We start from the raw sequence: 19604 nt of genomic DNA on the forward strand, positions 1-19604 counted from the left end.
CAAGGTGTTGTTTAGGAGATACAAGCTAATTTTGTAACATGCATTAATTCTTCTCATAAAGTATTTACAATCTGTACCTATTTATCTTTACTCTGCAACACTGTATTTACTTATAACGTGGTATTCTTACATATTCTTTCGAGAGAAAACTCTCCTCTGCATTCTCTTTTGAGGCTACACGCTTAGACATACACGCAACACCAAAGCTTTTCGAGATACAACGTGTTGTTTAGGAAAAACAAGGTAATTTCACACGATGCAGGATTTACTTAAAACGTGGTTTTCTGACAAATTTTGACGAAACAAAATTCTCCTGTGGGTTCTCTTTTGAGGCTACACGAAGAAATAATGCATCGTTCAAAATTAGCTTGTATCTCCTAAACAACACGTTGTAACTCAAAAAGATTTGGTGTGGCGTGTACATCTAAACGTGTAGCCTCAAAAGAGAACCCACAGGAGAGTTTTCTCTCGAGAGAACATGTAAGAATACCACGTTATAAGGAAATACAGTGTTGCAGAATAAAGACAAATATGTACACATTGTAAACACTTTACGAGAAGAAATAACGCATCATACAAAATTAGCTTGTATCTCCTAAACAACACATTGTAACTCGAAAAGATTTGGTGTGGCATGTACGTCTAAATGTGTAGCCTCAAAAGAGAACCCACAGGAGAATTTTCGTTCGTCAAAATATGTCAGAAAACCACGTTTTAAGGAAATCCCGCATCGTGTGAAATTATCTTGTTTTTCTTAAACAACACGTTGTAACTTGAAAAGATTTGGTGTTGCGTGTATGTCTAAGCATGTAGCCTCAAAAGCGAATGCACAGGAGAGTTTTCTCTCGAAAGAAGATGTAAGAATACCACGTTCTAGGAAATACAGTGTTGTAGACTAAAGACAAATACGTATGTATTGGAAACACTTTTAGAGATGAAATAACGCATCGTTCAAAATTAGCTTGTATCTCCTTAACAACACGTTGTAACTCGAAACGATTTGGTGTGGCGTGTACGACTAAACGTGTAGTCTCAAAAGAGAACCCAGAGGAGAATTTTCTTTCTTCAAAATGTTTCAGAAATCACGTTTTTAGGAAATCCCGCATTGTGCGAAATTATCTTGATTTTCCTAAACAACACGTTGTAACTCGAAAAGCTTTGGTGTTACATGTATGTCTAAGCGTGTAGTCTCAAAAGAGAACGCAGAGGAGAGTTATCTCTCGAAAGAATATGTAAGAATACCACGTTATAAGGAAATACAGTATTGCGGAATAAAGACAAATACGTATGTATTGGAAACACTTTACGAGAAGAAATAAAACATCGTTCAAAATTAGTTTGTATCTCCTAAACAACACGTTGTAACTCGAAAAGATTTAGTGTGGCGTGTATGTCTAAGCGTGTAGCCTCAAAAGAGAACGCACAGGAGAGTTTTCTCTCGAAAGAATATTTAAGAATACCACGTTATAAGGAAATACAGTGTTGCAGAATAAAGACAAATACGTACATATTGGAAACACTTTATGAGAAGAAATAACGCATCGTACAAAATTAGCTTGTATCTCCTAAACAACACATTGTAACTCGAAAAGAGTTGGTGTGGCATGTACGTGTAAATGTGTAGCCTCAAAAGAGAACCCACAGAAGAATTTTCTTTCGTCAAAATATGTCAGAAAACCACGTTTTACGGTAATCCCGCATCGTGCGAAATTATCTTGTTTTTCCTAAACAACACGTTGTAACTTGAAAAGCTTTGGTGTTGCGTGTATGTCTAAGCGTGTATCCTCAAAGGCGAACGTACAGGAGTGTTTTCTCTCGAAATAAGATGTAAGAATACCACGTTCTAAGGAAATACAGCGTTGCAGACTAAAGACAAATAGGTACTTATTGGAAACACTTTTAGAGATGAAATAACGCATCGTTCAAAATTAGCTTGTATCTCCTAAACAACACGTTGTAACTCGAAAAGATTTGGTGTGGCGTGTACGTCTAAATGTGTAGCCTCAAAAGAGAACCCACAGGAGAATTTTCTTTCGTCAAAATTTTTCAGAAATCACGTTTTTAGGAAATACCGCATTGTGCGAAATTATCTTGTTTTTCCTAAACAACACGTTGTAACTCGAAAAGCTTTGGTGTTACATGTATGTCTAAGCATGTAGCCTCAAATGAGAACCCACAGGAGAGTTTTCTCTCGAAAGAATATGTAAGAATACCACGTAATAAGGAAATACGGTGTTGCAGAGAAAAGACAAATACTTATGTATTGGAAACACTTAATGAGAAGAAATAACGCATGGTACAAAATTAGCTTGTATCTCCTAAACAACACGTTGTAACTCGAAAAGATTTGGTGTGGTGTTTACATCTAAACGTGTAGCCTCAAAAGAGAACCCACAGGAGAATTTTCTTTCGTCAAATTTTTTTCAGAAAACCACGTTTTAAGGAAGTCCTGCATCGTGCGAAATCATCTTGTTTTTCCTAAACAACACGTTGTAACTCGAAAAGCTTTGGTGTTGCGTGTACGTCTAAGCGTGTAGCCTCAAAAGAGAAGGCACAGTAGTGTATTCTCTCGAAACAATATGTAAGAATACCACCTTATTAGGAAATACAGTGTTGCAGAGTAAAGACAGATACTTACTTATTGGAAACACTTTACGAGAAGGAATAATACATAGTACAAAATTAGCTTGTATTTCCTAAACAACACGTTGTAACTCGAAGGATTTGGTGTGGCATGTAATTTGAAACTTGTAGCCTCAAAAGAGAACCCACAGGAGAATTTTCTTTTGTCAATATTTGTCAGAAAACCACGTTTTAAGGAAATTCCGCATTGTGCGAAATTATCTTGTTTTTCCTAAACAACACGTTATAACTCGAAAAGCTTTGGTGTTGCGTGTATGTCTAAACGTGTGGCCTCAAAAGAGAACGGACAGGAGAGTTTTCTCTCGAAAGAATATATAAGAATACCACGTTATAAGGAAATACAGTGTTGCAGAGTAAAGTCAAATACGTATGTATTGGAAACACTTTACGAGAAGAAATAACGCATCGTAAAAAATTAGCTTGTATCTCCTAAACAACACGTTGTAACTCGAAGAGATTCAGTGTGGCGTGTACGTCTAAACCTGTACCCTCAAAAGAGAAGACACAGTAGAATTTTCTTTCGTCAAAATTTGTCAGAAAACCACGTTTTAAGGAAATCCCGCATCGTGCGAAATTATCTTGTTTTTCCTAAACAACACGTTGTAACTCGAAAAGCTTTGGTGTTGCGTGTATGTCTAAGCGTGTAGCCTCTAAAGAGAACGCCCAGGAGAGTTTTCTCTCGAAAGAACATGTAAGAATACAACGTTATAAGGAAATAGAGTGTTGCAGAGTAAAGACAAATGCGTACTTATTGGAAACACTTTAAGAGAAGAAATAACACATAGTACAAAATTAGCTTGTATCTCCTAAACAACACTTGGTAACTGGAAAGGATTTGGTGTGGCGTGCACGTCTAAACGTGTAGCATCAAAAGAGAACCCACAGGAGAATTTTCTTTCCTCAAAATTTGTCAGAACACAATGCTTTAAGGAAATCCCGCATTGTGCGAAATTATCTTGTTTTTCATAAACAACACGTTGTAATTCGAAAAGCATTGGTGTTGCCTGTATGTCTAAATGTGTAGCCTCAAAAGGGAATGCAGAGGATAGTTTTCTCTCGAAAGAATATGTAAGAATACCATGTTATAAGGAAATACAGTGTTGCAGAGTAAAGACAAATACGTACGTTTTGGAAACACTTTACGAGAAGAATTAACGCATCGTACAAAATTAGCTTGTATCTCCTAAACAACACGTTGTAACTCGAAAAGGTTTGGCGTGGCGTGTACTTCTAAACATGTAGCCTCAAAAGAGAACCCACAGGAGAATTTTCTTTCGTCCAAATTTTTCAGAAAACCACGTTTTAAGGAAATCCCCCATCGTGCGAAATCATCTTCTTTTTCCTAAACAACATGTTGTAACTCGAAAAGCTTTGGTGTTGCGTGTATGTGTAAGCGTGGAGCCTCAAAAGAGAAGGCACAGGAGAGTTTTCTCTCGAAAGAATATGTAAGAATCCCACGTTATAAGGAAATACAATTTTGCAGATTAAAGACAAATAAGTACAGATTGGAAACACTTTACGAGAAGAAAGAATGCATCGTAAAAAATTAGCTTGTATCTCCTAAACAACATGTTGTAACTCGAAAAGATTTGGTGTGACGTGTACGTCTAAACGTGTACCCTCAAAAGAGAACCCACAGGAGAATTTTCTTTTTTTTTTTACTTTTTTTAAATTAAATATTTTCTTTATTTACATTTTAAATATTATCTGCATTCCTGGTTTCCCCTCTGAAAACACACTATCCCATCTCCCCTTCTCCCTGCTCACCAACCCATCCACTCCCACTCCTTTTTTTTTGTCTTATTTTTTTTTAGTGTTAACTTTTTTTTATTCGATATAATTTATTTACATTTCAAATGATTTCCCCTTTTCTAGCCCCCCCACTTCCCGAAAGTCCCGAAAGCCCCCTTCTCTTCCCCTGTCCTCCCATCCACCCCTTCCCACTTCCCCGTTCTGGTTTTGCTAAATATTGTTTCACTGAGTCTTTCCAGAACCAGGGGCCACTCCTCCTTTCTTCTTGTACCTCATTTGATGTGTGAATTATGTTTTGGGTATTCCAGTTTTCTAGGTTAATATATACTTATTAGTGAGTGCATACCATGATTCACCTTTTGAGTCTGGGTTACCTCACTTAGTATGATATTCTCTAGCTCCATCCATTTGCCTAAGAATTTCATGAATTCATTGTTTCTAATGGCTGAATAGTGCTCCATTGTGTAGATATACCACATTTTTTGCATCCACTCTTCTGTTGAGGAATACCTGGGTTCTTTCCAGCATCTGGCAATTATAAATAGGGCTGCTATGAACATAGTAGAACATGTATCCTTATTACATGGAGGGGAGTCTTCTGGGTATATGCCCAGGAGTGGTATAGCAGGATCTTCTGGAAGTGAGGTGCCCAGTTTTTGGAGGAACCGCCAGACTGATTTCCAGAGTGGTTGTACCAATTTGCAACCCCACCAGCAGTGGAGGAGTGTTCCTCTTTCTCCACACCCTCTCCAACACCTGCTGTCTCCTGAATTTTTAATCTTAGCCATTCTGACTGGTGTAAGATGAAATCTTAGGGTTGTTTTGATTTGCATTTCCCTGATGACTAATGAAGTTGAGCATTTTTTAAGATGCTTCTCCGCCATCCGAAGTTCTTCAGGTGAGAATTCTTTGTTTAACTCTGTACCCCATTATTTAATAGGGTTGTTTGGTTTTCTGGAGTCTAACTTCTTGAGTTCTTTATATATATTGGATATTAGCCCTCTATATGATATAGGATTGGTGAAGATCTTTTCCCAATTTGTTGGTTGCCGATTTTTCCTCTTGATGGTGTCCTTTGCCTTACAGAAACTTTGTAATTTTATGAGGTCCCATTTGTCAATTCTTGCTCTTAGAGCATACGCTATTGGTGTTCTGTTCAGAAACTTTCTCCCTGTACCGATGTCCTCAAGGTTCTTCCCCAGTTTCTTTTCTATTAGCTTCAGAGTGTCTGGCTTTATGTGGAGGTCCTTGATCCATTTGGATTTGAGCTTAGTACAAGGAGACAAGTATGGATCAATTCGCATTCTTCTGCATGCTGACCTCCAGTTGAACCAGCACCATTTGTTGAAAAGGCTATCTTTTTTCCATTGGATGTTTTCATCCTCTTTGTCAAGGATCAAGTGGCCATAGGTGTGTGGGTTCATTTCTGGATATTCAATCCTGTTCCATTGATCCTCCTGTCTGTCACTGTACCAACACCATGCAGTTTTTAACACTATTGCTCTGTAGTATTGCTTGAGGTCAGGGATATTGATTCCCCCAGATTTTCTTTTGTTGCTGAGAATAGTTTTAGCTATCCTGGGTTTTTTGTTGTTCCAGATGAATTTGATAATTGCTCTTTCTAACTCTGTGAAGAATTGAGTTGGGATTTTGATGGGTATTGCATTGAATCTGTATAGTGCTTTAGGCAGAATGGCCATTTTAACTATATTGGTTCTACCGATCCAAGAGCATGGGAGGTTTTCCCATTTTTTGAGGTCTTCTTCCATTTCCTTCTTCAGAGTCTTGAAGTTCTTGTCATACAGATCTTTCACATGTTTGGTAAGGGTCACCCCCAAGATACTTTATACTGTTTGAGGCTATTGTGAAGGGGGTCATTTCCCTAATTCCTTTCTCAGCCTGCTTATCCTTTGAGTATAGGAAGGCCACTGATTTGCTTGAGTTGATTTTATAACCTGCCACATTGCTGAAGTTGTTTATCAGCTGTAGGAGCTCTCTAGTGGAGTTCTTTGGGTCACTTAGGTAGACGATCATGTCGTCTGTAAATAATGATAGTTTGACTTCTTCCTTTCCAATTTGTATCCCTTTGACCTCCTTATGTTGTCGAATTGCCCGAGCTAGTACCTCAAGTACAATATTGAAAAGATAAGGAGAAAGGGGGCAGCCTTGTCTGGTCCTTGATTTCAGTGGGATTGCTTCAAGTTTCTCTCCATTTAGTTTGATGCTGGCTACTGGTTTGCTGTATATTGCTTTTACTATGTTTAGGTATGGGCCTTGAATTCCTGTTCTCTCCAAGACTTTAAGCATGAAGGGATGCTGAATTTTGTCAAATGCTTTTTCAGCATCCAATGAAATGACCATGTGGTTTTGTTCTTTGAGTTTGTTTATGTAGTGGATTGTATTGATGGATTTCCGTATATTGAACCAACCCTGCATTCCCGGGATAAAGCCTACTTGATCGTGGTGGATGATCGTTTTGATGTGTTCTTGGATTCGGTTAGCAAGAATTTTATTGAGTATTTTTGCATCGATGTTCATAAGGGAAATTGGTCTGAAGTTCTCTTTCTTTGTTGGATCTTTTTGTGGCTTTGGTATCAGCGTAATTGTGGCTTCGTAGAAGGAATTGGGTAGTGTTCCTTCTGTTTCTATTTTGTGGAATAGTTTGAAGAGTATTGGTGTTAACTCTTCTTTGAAGGTCTGGTAGAATTCTGCACTGAAGCCATCTGGTCCTGTGCTTTTTTTGGTTGGAAGACTTTCTATGACTCCTACTATTTCTTTAGGCATTATGGGACTGTTTAGATGGTCTAGTTGGTCCTGATTTAATTTTGGTATTTGGTATCTGTCAAGGAAATTGTCCATTTCCTCCAGATTCTCCAGTTGTGTTGAGTACAGGCTCTTGTAGTAGGATCTGATGATTTTTTGGATTTCCTCAGTTTCCGTTGTTATATCTCCCTTTTCATTTCTAAGTTTGTTAATTTGGATACTTTCTCTGTGCCCTTTGGTCAGTCTGGCTAAGGGTTTATCTATCTTGTTGATTTTCTCAAAGAACCAGCTCCTGGTTTTGTTGATTTTTTGTATGGTTCTCTTTGTTTCTACTTGATTGATTTCGGCCCTGAGTTTGATGATTTCCTGCCTTCTACTCCTCCTGGGTGAAATAGCTTCTTTTTGTTCTAGGGCTTTCAGGTGTGTCATTAAGCTGGTAATGTATGCTCTCTCCATTTTCTTTTTGGAGGCACTCAGGGCTATGAGTTTTCCTCTTAGCACTGCTTTCATTGTGTCCCATAGATTTGGGTATGTTGTGTTTTCATTTTTATTGTGTTCTAAAAAGTCTTTAATTTCTTTCTTTATTTCTTCCTTGACCAAGGTATCATTGAGTAGAGTATTGTTCAGTTTCCACGTGTATGTGTGTTTTCTGTTGTTTCTGTTGCTATTGAAGACCACTTTTACTCCATAGTGATCAGATAGGAGGCATGGGATAAGTTCTATCTTCTTATATTTGTTGAGGTATGCCTTGTGACCAATTATATGGTCGATTTTGGAGAAGGTACCATGAGGTGCTGAGAAAAAGGTATATTCTTTTGTTTTAGGATAGAATGTTCTATATATATCTGTTAAATCTAATTGGTCCAAAGCTTCAATTAGTTTCATTGTGTCCCTGTTTAGTTTCTGTTTTCCTGATCGGTCCATTGAGGAAAGTGCAGTGTTGAAGTCACCCACAATTATTGTGTTAGGTGCAATGTGTGCTTTTAGTTTTAATAAAGTTTCTTTTACGAAAGAGGGTGCCCTTGCATTTGGGGCATAGATGTTCAGGATTGACAGTTCTTCTTTTTGTATTTTTCCTTTGACCAGCAAGAAGTGTCCCTCAGGGTCTCTTTTGATGACTTTGGGTTGAAAGTCAATTTTATCTGATATTAAAATGGCTACTCCAGCTTGTTTCCTGAGACCATTTGCTTGTAAAATTGTCTTCCAGCCTTTTACTCTAAGGTAGTGTTTGTCTTTGACCCTGAGGTGTGTTTCCTGTAAGCAGCAAAATGTAGGGTCCTGTTTACGTATCCATTCAGTTAGTCTGTGTCTTTTTATTGGGGCATTAAGTCTATTGATGTTAAGAGATATTAAGGAATAGTGATTGTTACTTCCTATCATTTTTGACGTTATTTTTTAAATTTGAATGCTTAACTTCTTTTGGGTTTGATGAAAGGTTACTATCTTGCTTTTTCCAGGGTGAAGTTTCCCTCCTTGTATTGGTGTTGTCCTCCTATTATCCTTTTTAGGGCCGGGTTTGTGGATAGATATTGGGTAAACTTGGTTTTGTCATGAAATATCTTAGTTTCTCCATCTATGGTGATTGAGAGTTTTGCTGGATATAGTAGTTTTGGTTGGCATTTGTGTTCTCTTAGAGTCTGCATGAGATCTGCCCAGGACCTTCTAGCCTTCATAGTCTCCGGTGAAAAGTCTGCTGTGATTCTGATAGGTCTTCCTTTATATGTTACTTGGCCTTTTTCTCTTACTGCCTTTAGTATTCTTTCTTTGTTTAGAACATTTGGTGTTTTGATTATTATGTGACGGGAAGTATTTCTGTTCTGGTCCAGTCTGTTTGGAGTTCTGTAGGCTTCTTGTATATTCATGGGCATCTCTCTCTTTAGGTTAGGGAAGTTTTCTTCCATAATTTTATTGAAGATATTTGCTGGCCCTTTGAGTTGTAAATCTTCACTCTCATCTATGCCTATAATCCTTAGGTTTGGTCTTCTCATTGTGTCCTGGATTTCCTGGATATTTTGGGTTACAAGCTTTTTGCATTTTGCATTTTCTTTAACTGTTGAGTCCATGGTTTCTATGGAATCTTCAGCATCTGAGATTCTTTCTTCTATCTCTTGTATTCTGTTGTTGATATTTGCATCTCTGTCCCCTGATTTCTTCCCAAGGCTTTCTATCTCCAAAGTTGTATCCCTTTGAGTTTTCTTAGTTGTTTCTACTTCTGATTTTAGATCCTGGATGGTTTTGCTTAGCTCCTTCACTTGCATGTTTGTGTTTTCCTGTAATTCTTTAAGAGATTTTTGTGTTTCCTCTTTCATGAGTCAGCCTGTTGACCAAAGTTCTCCTGTATTTCTTTAAGAGATTTTTGTGTTTCGTCTTTCATGACCTCAGCCTGTTGAGCAAAGTTCTCCTGTATTTCTTTAAGTGTTTTTTGCATTTCCTCCTTGTTGGCGTTTGTATTCTCCTGTATTTCTTTCAACGATTTTTGTGTTTCTCTTGCAAGGGCTTCTAACTTTTGATCCATTTTCTCCTGAATTTCTTTAAGTATGTCCTTCATGTGTTCCTGTACCAGCATCATGACCAGTGATTTTAAATCCAAATCTTGTTTTACTGGTGTGATGGGGTATCCAGGACATGTTGGTAGAGGAGAATTGAGTTCAGATGTTGCCATATTGCCTTGATTTCTGTTAGTGACGTTCCTGCGTTTGCCTTTTGCCATCTAGTTCTCACTGGTGTTAGTTTGTCTTGTCAGTGCTGGACTCACCAGTGCAAGCTGCCCCTTCCCCGTTTGCCTCTGGTACACAGCTTACCTCCTGCACTGCTTGTAGACAGGGTGCTGCTTCCCAGGCTGCATGAGAAGAAATGACACATCATAAAATATAAGCTTGTATCTCCTAAACAACAAGGGGTAACTCGAAAAGATTTGGTTTGGCATGTACGTCTAAAAGTGTAGCCTCAAAAGAGACACCACAGGAGAATTTTCTTTCTTCAAAATTTGACAGAAAACCACGTTATAAGGAAATCCCTCATCATGCAAAATTATCTTGTTTTTCCTAAACAACACGTTGTAACTCGAAAAACTTTGGTGTTGTGTGTATGTCTAAGCGTGTAGCCTCAAAAGAGAATGTAAAGGAGAGTTTTTTCTAGAAATAATATGTAAGAATACCACGTTATAAGGAAATAGAGTGTTGCAGAGTAAAGACAGATACGTACATATTGGAAACACTTTACGAGAAGAAATAACGCATCGTAAAAAATTAACTTGTATCTCCTAAACAACACGTTGTAACTCGAAAAAATTTGGTGTGGCGTGTACGTCTAAACGTGTTGCCTCAAAAGAGCACCCACAGGACAATTTTCTTTCGTTAAAATTTTTCAGAAAACCACGTTTTAAGGAAATCCCGCATCGTGCGAAATCATCTTCTTTTTCCTAAACAACATGTTGTAACTCAAAAAGCTTTGGTGTTGCGTGTACGTCTAAGCGTGGAGCCTCAAAAGCGAAGGCACAGGAGAGTTTTCTCTCGAAAGAATATGTAAGAATACCACGTTATAAAGAAATACAATTTTGCAGAGTAAAGGCAAATAAGTACATATTGGAAACACTTTAGGAGAAGAAATAACGCATCATAACGCATCGTACAAAATTAGCTTGTATCTCCTAAACAACACGTGGTAACTCGAAAAGATTTGGTTTGGCGTGTACGTCTAAACGTGTAGCCTCAAAAGAGAACACAAAGGAGAATTTTCTTTCGTCAAAATTTTCAGAAAACCACGTTTTAAGGAAATCCCGCATCGTGCGAAATTATCTAGTTTTTCCAAAACAACACCTGGTAACTCGAAAAGCTTTGGTGTTGCGTGTATGTCTCAGCGTGTAGCCTCAAAAGAGAATGCACAGGAGAGTTTTCTCTCGAAAGATCATGTAAGAACACAACGTTATAAGGAAATACAGTGTTGCAGAGTAAAGACAAATACGTACTTATTGGAAACACTTTAAAAGAAGAAATTACGCATCATACAATATTAGCTTGTATGTCCTAAACAAAAAGTGGAAACTCGTGTAGCCTCAAAAGAGAACCCATAGGAGAATTTTCTTTCATCAAAATTTGTCAGAAAACACGTTGTATGGAAATCTCGCTTCGTGCGAAATTTTCTAGTTTTTCCTAAACAACACATTGTAACTCGAAAAGCTTTGGTGTTGCGTGTATGTCTAAGCGTGTAGCCTCAAAAGAGAACGCACAGGAGAGTTTTCTCTTGAACGAATATGTAAGAATTCCACGTTATAAGGAAATACAGTGTTGCACAGAAAAGACAATTACGTACCATTGGAAACACTTTAAGAGAAGAAATAATGCATCGTACAAAATTAGCTTGTATCTCCTAAACAACACGTTGTAACTCGAAAAGATTTGGTGTGGCTCGTACGTCTACACGTGTAGCCTCAAAAGAGAACCCACAGGATAACTTTCTTTCTTCAAAATTTTTCAGAAAACCACGTTTTAAGTAAATCCCGCATCGTGAAAATTATCTTGTTTTTCCTTAAAAACACGTTTTAACTCGAAAAGCTTTGTTGTTGCGTGTATGTCTAAGCGTGTAGCCTCTAAAGAGTATGCACAGGAGAGTTTTCTCTAGAAAGAACATGTAAGAATACAACGTTATAAGGAAATACAGTGTTGCAGAGTAAAGACAAATACATACTTGTTGGAAACACTTTACAAGAAGAAATAATGCATCATAAAAAATTAGCTTGTATCTCCTAAACAACACGTGGTAACTCGAAAGGACGTCATGTGGCGTGTACGTCTAAACGTGTAGCCTCAAAAGAGAACCAATAGGAGAATTTTCTTTCTTCAAAATTTGTCAGAAAATCACGTTTTAACGAAATCCCGCATCCTTCGAAATTATCTTGTTTTTCCTAAACAACAAGTTGTAACTCGAAAAGCTTTGATGTTGCGTGTATGTCTAAGTGTGTAGCCACAAAAGCGAATGCACAGGAGAGTTTTCTCTCGAAAGAATATGTAAGAATACCACGTTGTAGGAAATACAGTGTTGCAGAGTAAAGACAAATACGTACATATTGGAAACAGTTTAAGAGAAGAAATAACGCATCGTACAAAATTAGATTGTATCTCCTAAACATCACGTTGTAACTCGAAAAGATTTGGTGTGATGTGTACGTCTAAACGTGTAGCCTTAAAAGAGAATCCACAGGAGAATTTTCTTTCAACAAAACTTGTCAGAAACCACGTTTTAAGGAAATCTCGCATCGTGCGAAATTATCTTGTTTTCCCTAAACAACACGTTGTAACTCGAAAAGCTTTGGTGTTGCATGTATATCTAAGCATGTAGCCTCAAAAGAGAACACACAGGAGAGTTTTCCCTCGAAAGAATATGTAAGAATAGCACGTTATAAGGAAATACAGTGTTGCAGAGTAAAGACAAATACGTATGTATTGGAAACACTTTACGAGAAGAAATAACGCAACACACATTATTAGCTTGTATCTCCTAAACAACAGGTTGTAACTCGAAAGGATTTGGTGTGGCGTGTACAGCTAAACGTGTAGCCTCAAAAGAGAACCCACAGAAGAATTTTCTTTCGTCAAAATATGTGAGAAAACCACGTTTTAAGGAAATCCCTCATCGTGCAAAATTATCTTGTTTTTCCTAAACAACAAGTTGTAACTCGAAAAGCTTTGGTGTTGCGTGTATGTCTAAGCGTGTAGCCTCAAAAGAGAATGTAAAGGAGAGTTTTTTCTAGAAAGAATATGTAAGAATACCACGTTATAAGGAAAAACAGTGTTGCAGAGTAAAGACAAATACGTACATATTGGAAACACTTTATGAGAAGAAATAACGCATCGTAAAAAATTAACTTGTATCTCCTAAACAACACGTTGTAACTGGAAAAGATTTGGTGTGGCGTGTACGTCTAAACGTGTAGCCTCAAAAGTGAACCCACCGGACAATTTTCTTTCGTTAAATTTTTTCAGAAAACCACGTTTTAAGGAAATCCCGCATCATGCGAAATCATCTTGTTTTTCCTAAATAACATGTTATAACTCAAAAAGCTTTGGTGTTGCGTGTATGTTTAAGCGTGGAGCCTCAAAAGCGAAGGCACAGGAGAGTTTTCTCTCGAAAGAATATGTAAGAATACCACGTTATAAGGAAGTACACTGTTGCAGAATAATGACAAATACTTTCGTATTGGAAACCCTTAAACTTTACGAGATGAAATAAAGCATCGTACAAAATTAGCTTGTATCTCCTAAACAACACGTTGTAACTCGAAACGATTTGGTGTGGCGTGTACATCTAAACGTGTAGCCTCAAAGAGAACCACAGGACAAATTTCTTTCATCAAAATTTGTCAGAAAACCACGTTTTAATGAAATCCCGCATCGTGAGAAATTATCTTGTTCTTCCTAAAAAACACGTTGTAACTCGAAAAGCTTTGGTGTTGCGTGTATGTCTAAGCATGTAGCCTCAAAAGAGAACGCACAGGAGAGTTTTCTCTCGAAAGAATATGTAAGAATACCACGTTATAAGTAAACACAGTGTTGCAGAGTAAAGACAAATACGTACTTATTGGAAACACTTTACGAGAAGAAATAACGCATCGTAAAAAAGTTAGCTTGTATCTCCTAAACAACAGGTTGTAACTCGAAAAGATTTGGTGTGGCGTGTACGTCTAAACGTGTAGCCTCAAAAGAGAACCCACAGGAGAATTTTCTTTGGTCAAAATATGTCAGAAAACCACGTATTAAGGAAACCCCGCATCGTGCGAAATTATCTTGTTTTTCCTAAACAACACATTGTAACTCGAAAAGCTTTGGTGTTGCGTGTATGTCTAAGCATGTAGCCTCAAGAGAGAATGCACAGGAGAGTTTTCTCTCGAAAGAATAGTTAAGAATACCACTTTATAAGGAAGTACAGTGTTGCTGAGTAAAGACGAAAGCGTACATATTGGAAACACTTAAACTTTACGAGATGTATTAAAGCATTGTACAAAATTAGCTTGTATCTCTAAATAACACGTTTTTACTGGAAAAGATTTGGTGTGGCTTGTACGTCTAAACGTGTAGCCCCAAAAGAGAACCCACAGGACAATTTTCTTTCGTCAAAATTTGTCAGCAAACTTCGTTTTAAGGAAATCCCGCATCGTGAGAAATTATCTTGTTCTTCCTAAACAACACGTTGTAACTAGAAAAGTTTTGGTGTTGCATGTATGTCTAAGCGTGTAGCCTCAAAAGAGAACGCACAGGAGAGTTTTCTCTCGAAAGAATATGCAAGAATACCACGTTAATAGGAAAACAGTGTTGCAGAGTAAAGGCAAATACGTACGTATTGGAAACACTTAAACTTTACGAGAAGAAATAACGCATCTTAAAAAATTAGCTTGTATCTCCTAAACAACACGTTGTAACTCGAAAAGATTTGGTGTGGCGTGTACGTCTAAACGTGTAGCCTCAAAAGAGAAACCTCAGGAGTATTTTCTTTCGTCAAAATTTGTCAGAAAACCACGTTTTAAGGAAATCCCGCATCGTGCTAAATTATCTTGTTTTTCCTAAACAACACATTGTAACTCGAAAAGCTGTGGTGTTGCCTGTATGTCTAAGCGTGTAGCCTCAAAAGAGAATGCACAGGAGAGTTTTCTCTCGAAAGAATATGTAAGAATACCACGTTATAAGGAAATACAGAGTTGCAGTGTAAAGACAAAAACGTATGTATTGGAAACACTTAAACTTTACGAGAAGAAATAACGCATCGTAAAAAAAATTAGCTTGTATCTCCTAAACAGCACGGTGTAACTCAAAAAGATTTGGTGTGGTGTGTACGTCTAAAGGTGTAGCCTCAAAAGAGAACCCACAGGAGAATTTTCTTTCATCAAAATTTGTCAGAACACCACGTTTTAAGGAAATCCCGCATCGTGGGAAATTATCTTGTTCTTCCTAAACAACATGTTGTAACTCGAAAGGCTTTGCTGTTGCGTGTATGTCTAAGCGTGTAGCCTCAAAAGAGAACTCACAGGAGAGTTTTCTCTCGAAAGAATATGAAAGAATACCACGTTATAAGGAAATACAGTGTTGCAGAGTAAAGACAAACACGTATGTATTGGAAACCCTTAAACTTTACGAGATAAATTAAAGCATCGTACGAAATTAGCTTGTATCTCCTAAACAACACGTTGTAACTCGAAAAGATTTGGTGTGGCATGTACGTCTAAACGAGTAGCCTCAAAAGAGAACCCACAGGACAATTTTCTTTCGTCAAAATTTTTCAGAAAACCACGTTTTAAGGAAATCGCGCATCGTGAGAAATTATCTTGTTCTTCCTAAACAACACGTTTTAACTCGAAAAGCTTTGGTGTTGGGTGTATGTCTAAGCATGTAGCCCCAAAAGAGAACGCATAGGAGAGTTTTCTCTCGAAAGAATATGTAAGAATACCACGTTATAAGGAAATACAGTGTGGCAGAGTAAAGTCAAATACGTACATACTGGAAACACTTTATGAGAGAAATAACGCATCTTGCAAAAATTTGCTTGTATGTCCTAAACAACATGTTGTAACTCGAAAAGATTTGGTGTGGCGTGTACGTCTAAACGTGTATCCTCAAAAGAGAACCCACAGAAGAGTTTTCTTTCGTCAAAATTTGTCAGAAAACCACGTTTTAAGGAAATCCCGCATCGTGCGAAATTATCTTGTTTTTCCTAAACAACACGTTGTAACTCGAAAAGCTTTGGTGTTGCGTGTATGTCTAAGTGTGTAGCCTCTAAAAGGAATGCAAGGAGAGTTTTCTCTCGAAAGAATATGTAAGAATACCACGTTATAAGGAAATACAGTGTTGCAGAGTAAAGACAAATACGTACATATTGTAAAACTTTAAGAGAAGAAATAAAAATTCGTACAAAATTAGCTTGTATCTCCTAAACAACACGTTGTAACTCGAAAATATTTGGTGTGACGTGTACATCTAAACGTGTAGCCTCAAAAGAGAACCGACCGGAGAATTTTTATCGTCAAAATATGTAAGAAAACCACGTTTTAAGGAAATCCCTTATCGTGCAAAATTATCTTGTTTTTCCTAAACAATGCATTGTAACTCGAAAAGCTTTGGAGTTGCGTGTATGTCTAAGCGTGTAGACTCAAAAGAGAGCGCACAGGAGAGTTTTCTCTAAAACGAATATGTAAGAATACCACGTTATAAGGAAATACAGTGTTGCAGAGTAAAGACAAATACGTACTTATTGGAAACACTTTATGAGAAGAAATAACGCATCGTAAAAAATTAGCTTGTATCTCCTAAACAACACGTTGTAATTCGAAAAGATTTGGTGTGACCTGTATGTCTAAACGTGTAGCCTCAAAAGAGAACACACAGGAGAATTTTCTTTGGTCAAAATTTGTCAGAAAACCACGTATTAAGGAAATCCCGCATCGTGCGAAATTATCTTGTTTTTCCTAAACAACGCGTTGTAACTCGAAAAGCTTTGGTGTTGCGTGTATGTCTAAGCGTGTAGCCTCAAAAGAGAACACACAGGAGAGTTTTCTCTCGAAAGAATATGTAAGAATACCACATTATAAGGAAGTATACTGTTGCAGAATAATGACAAATACTTTCGTATTGGAAACCCTTAAACTTTACGAGATGAAATAAAGCATCGTACAAAATTAGCTTGTATCTCCTAAACAACACGTTGTAACTCGAAAAGATTTGGTGTGGTGTGTACATCTAAACGTGTAGCCTCAAAGAGAACCACAGGACAAATTTCTTTCGTCAAAATTTGTCAGAAAACCACGTTTTAAGGAAATCCCGCATCGTGAGAAATTATCTTGTTCTTCCTAAAAAACACGTTGTAACTCGAAAAGCTTTGGTGTTGCATGTATGTCTAAGCATGTAGCCTCAAAAGAGAATGCACAGGAGAGTTTTCTCTCGAAAGAATATGTAAGAATACCACGTTATAAGGAAACACAGTGTTGCAGAGTAAAGACAAATACGTACTTATTGGAAACACTTTATGAGAAGAAATAACGCATCGTAAAAAAATTAGCTTGTATCTCCTAAACAACAGGTTGTAACTCGAAAAGATTTGGTGTGGCGTGTACAGCTAAACGTGTAGCCTCAAAAGAGAACCCACAGGAGTATTTTCTTTCGTCAAAATTTGTCAGAAAACCACGTTTTAAGGAAATCCCGCATCGTGCTAAATTATCTTGTTTTTCCTAAACAACACAATGTAACTCGAAAAGCTGTGGTGTTGCCTGTATGTCTAAGCGTGTAGCCGCAAAAGAGAACGCACAGGAGAGTTTTCTCTCGAAAGAGTATGTAAGAATACCACGTTATAAGGAAATACAGAGTTGCAGTGTAAAGACAAAAACGTATGTATTGGAAACACTTAAACTTTACGAGAAGAAATAACGCATCGTAAAAAAAATTAGCTTGTATCTCCTAAACAGCACGGTGTAACTCAAAAAGATTTGGTGTGGTGTGTACGTCTAAAGGTGTAGCCTCAAAAGAGAACCCACAGGAGAATTTTCTTTCATCAAAATTTGTCAGAACACCACGTTTTAAGGAAATCCCGCATCGTGGGAAATTATCTTGTTCTTCCTAAACAACATGTTGTAACTTGAAAGGCTTTGCTGTTGCGTGTATGTCTAAGCGTGTAGCCTCAAAAGAGAACGCACAGGAGAGTTTTCTCTCGAAAGAATATGAAAGAATACCACGTTATAAGGAAATACAGCGTTGCAGAGTAAAGACAAACACGTATGTATTGGAAACCCTTAAACTTTATGAGATGAAATAAAGCATCGTACAAAATTAGCTTGTATCTCCTAAACAACACGTTGTAACTTGAAAAGATTTGGTGTGGCATGTACGTCTAAACCTGTAGCCTCAAAAGAGAACCCACAGGACAATTTTCTTTCGTCAAAATTTTTCAGAAAACCACGTTTTAAGGAAATCGCGCATCGTGAGAAATTATCTTGTTCTTCCTAAACAACACGTTTTAACTCGAAAAGCTTTGGTGTTGGGTGTATGTCTAAGCATGTAGCCCCAAAAGAGAACGCATAGGAGAGTTTTCTCTCGAAAGAATATGTAAGAATACCACGTTATAAGGAAATAAAGTGTGGCAGAGTAAAGACAAATACGTATGTACTGGAATCACTTTATGAGAGAAATAACGCATCTTGCAAAATTAGCTTGTATGTCCTAAACAACATGTTGTAACTCGAAAAGATTTGGTGTGGCGTGTACGTCTAAACGTGTATCCTCAAAAGAGAACCCACAGGAGAGTTTTCTTTCGTCAAAATTTGTCAGAAAACCACGTTTTAAGGAAATCCCGCTTCGTGCGAAATTATCTTGTTTTTCCTAAACAACACGTTGTAACTCGAAAAGCTTTGGGGTTGCGTGTATGTCTAAGTGTGTAGCCTCTAAAGGGAATGCAAGGAGAGTTTTCTCTCGAAAGAATATGTAAGAATACCACGTAATAAGGAAATACAGTGTTGCAGATTAAAGACAAATACGTACATATTGTAAAACTTTAAGAGAAGAAATAAAAAATCGTACAAAATTAGCTTGTATCTCCTAAACAACACGTTTTAACTCGAAAATATTTGGTGTGACGTGTACGTCTAAACGTGTAGCCTCAAAAGAGAACCGACAGGAGAATTTTTTATCGTCAAAATATGTAAGAAAACCACGTTTCAGGAAATCCCTTATCGTGCAAAATTATCTTGTTTTTCCTAAACAATGCGTTGTAACTCGAAAAGCTTTGGTGTTGCGTGTATGTCTAAGCGTGTAGACTCAAAAGAGAGTGCACAGGAGAGTTTTCTCTAAAAAGAATATGTAAGAATACCACGTTATAAGGAAATACAGTGTTGCAGAGTAAAGACAAATACGTACTTATTGGAAACACTTTATGAGAAGAAATAACGCATCGTAAAAAATTAGCTTGTATCTCCTAAACAACACGTTGTAACTCGAAAAGATTTGGTGTGAACTGTACGTCTAAACGTGTAGCCTCAAAAGAGAACCCACAGGAGAAATTTCTTTGGTCAAAATTTGTCAGAAAACCACGTATTAAGGAAATCCCGCATCGTGCGAAATTATCTTGTTTTTCCTAAACAACGCGTTGTAACTCGAAAAGCTTTGGTGTTGCGTGTATGTCTAAGCGTGTAGCCTCAAAAGAGAACACACAGGAGAGTTTTCTCTCGAAAGAATATGTAAGAATACCACATTATAAGGAAGTACACTGTTGCAGAATAATGACAAATACTTTCGTATTGGAAACCCTTAAACTTTACGAGATGAAATAAAGCATCGTAAAAAATTAGCTTGTATGTCCTAAACAACACGTTGTAACTCGAAAGGATTTGGTGTGGCGTGTACATCTAAACGTGTAGCCTCAAAGAGAACCACAGGACAAATTTCTTTCGTCAAAATTTGTCAGAAAACCACGTT

This window comes from Apodemus sylvaticus, unplaced genomic scaffold, assembly GCF_947179515.1.
Source record: "Apodemus sylvaticus unplaced genomic scaffold, mApoSyl1.1 scaffold_131, whole genome shotgun sequence".
Taxonomy (NCBI): Eukaryota; Metazoa; Chordata; class Mammalia; order Rodentia; family Muridae; genus Apodemus; species Apodemus sylvaticus.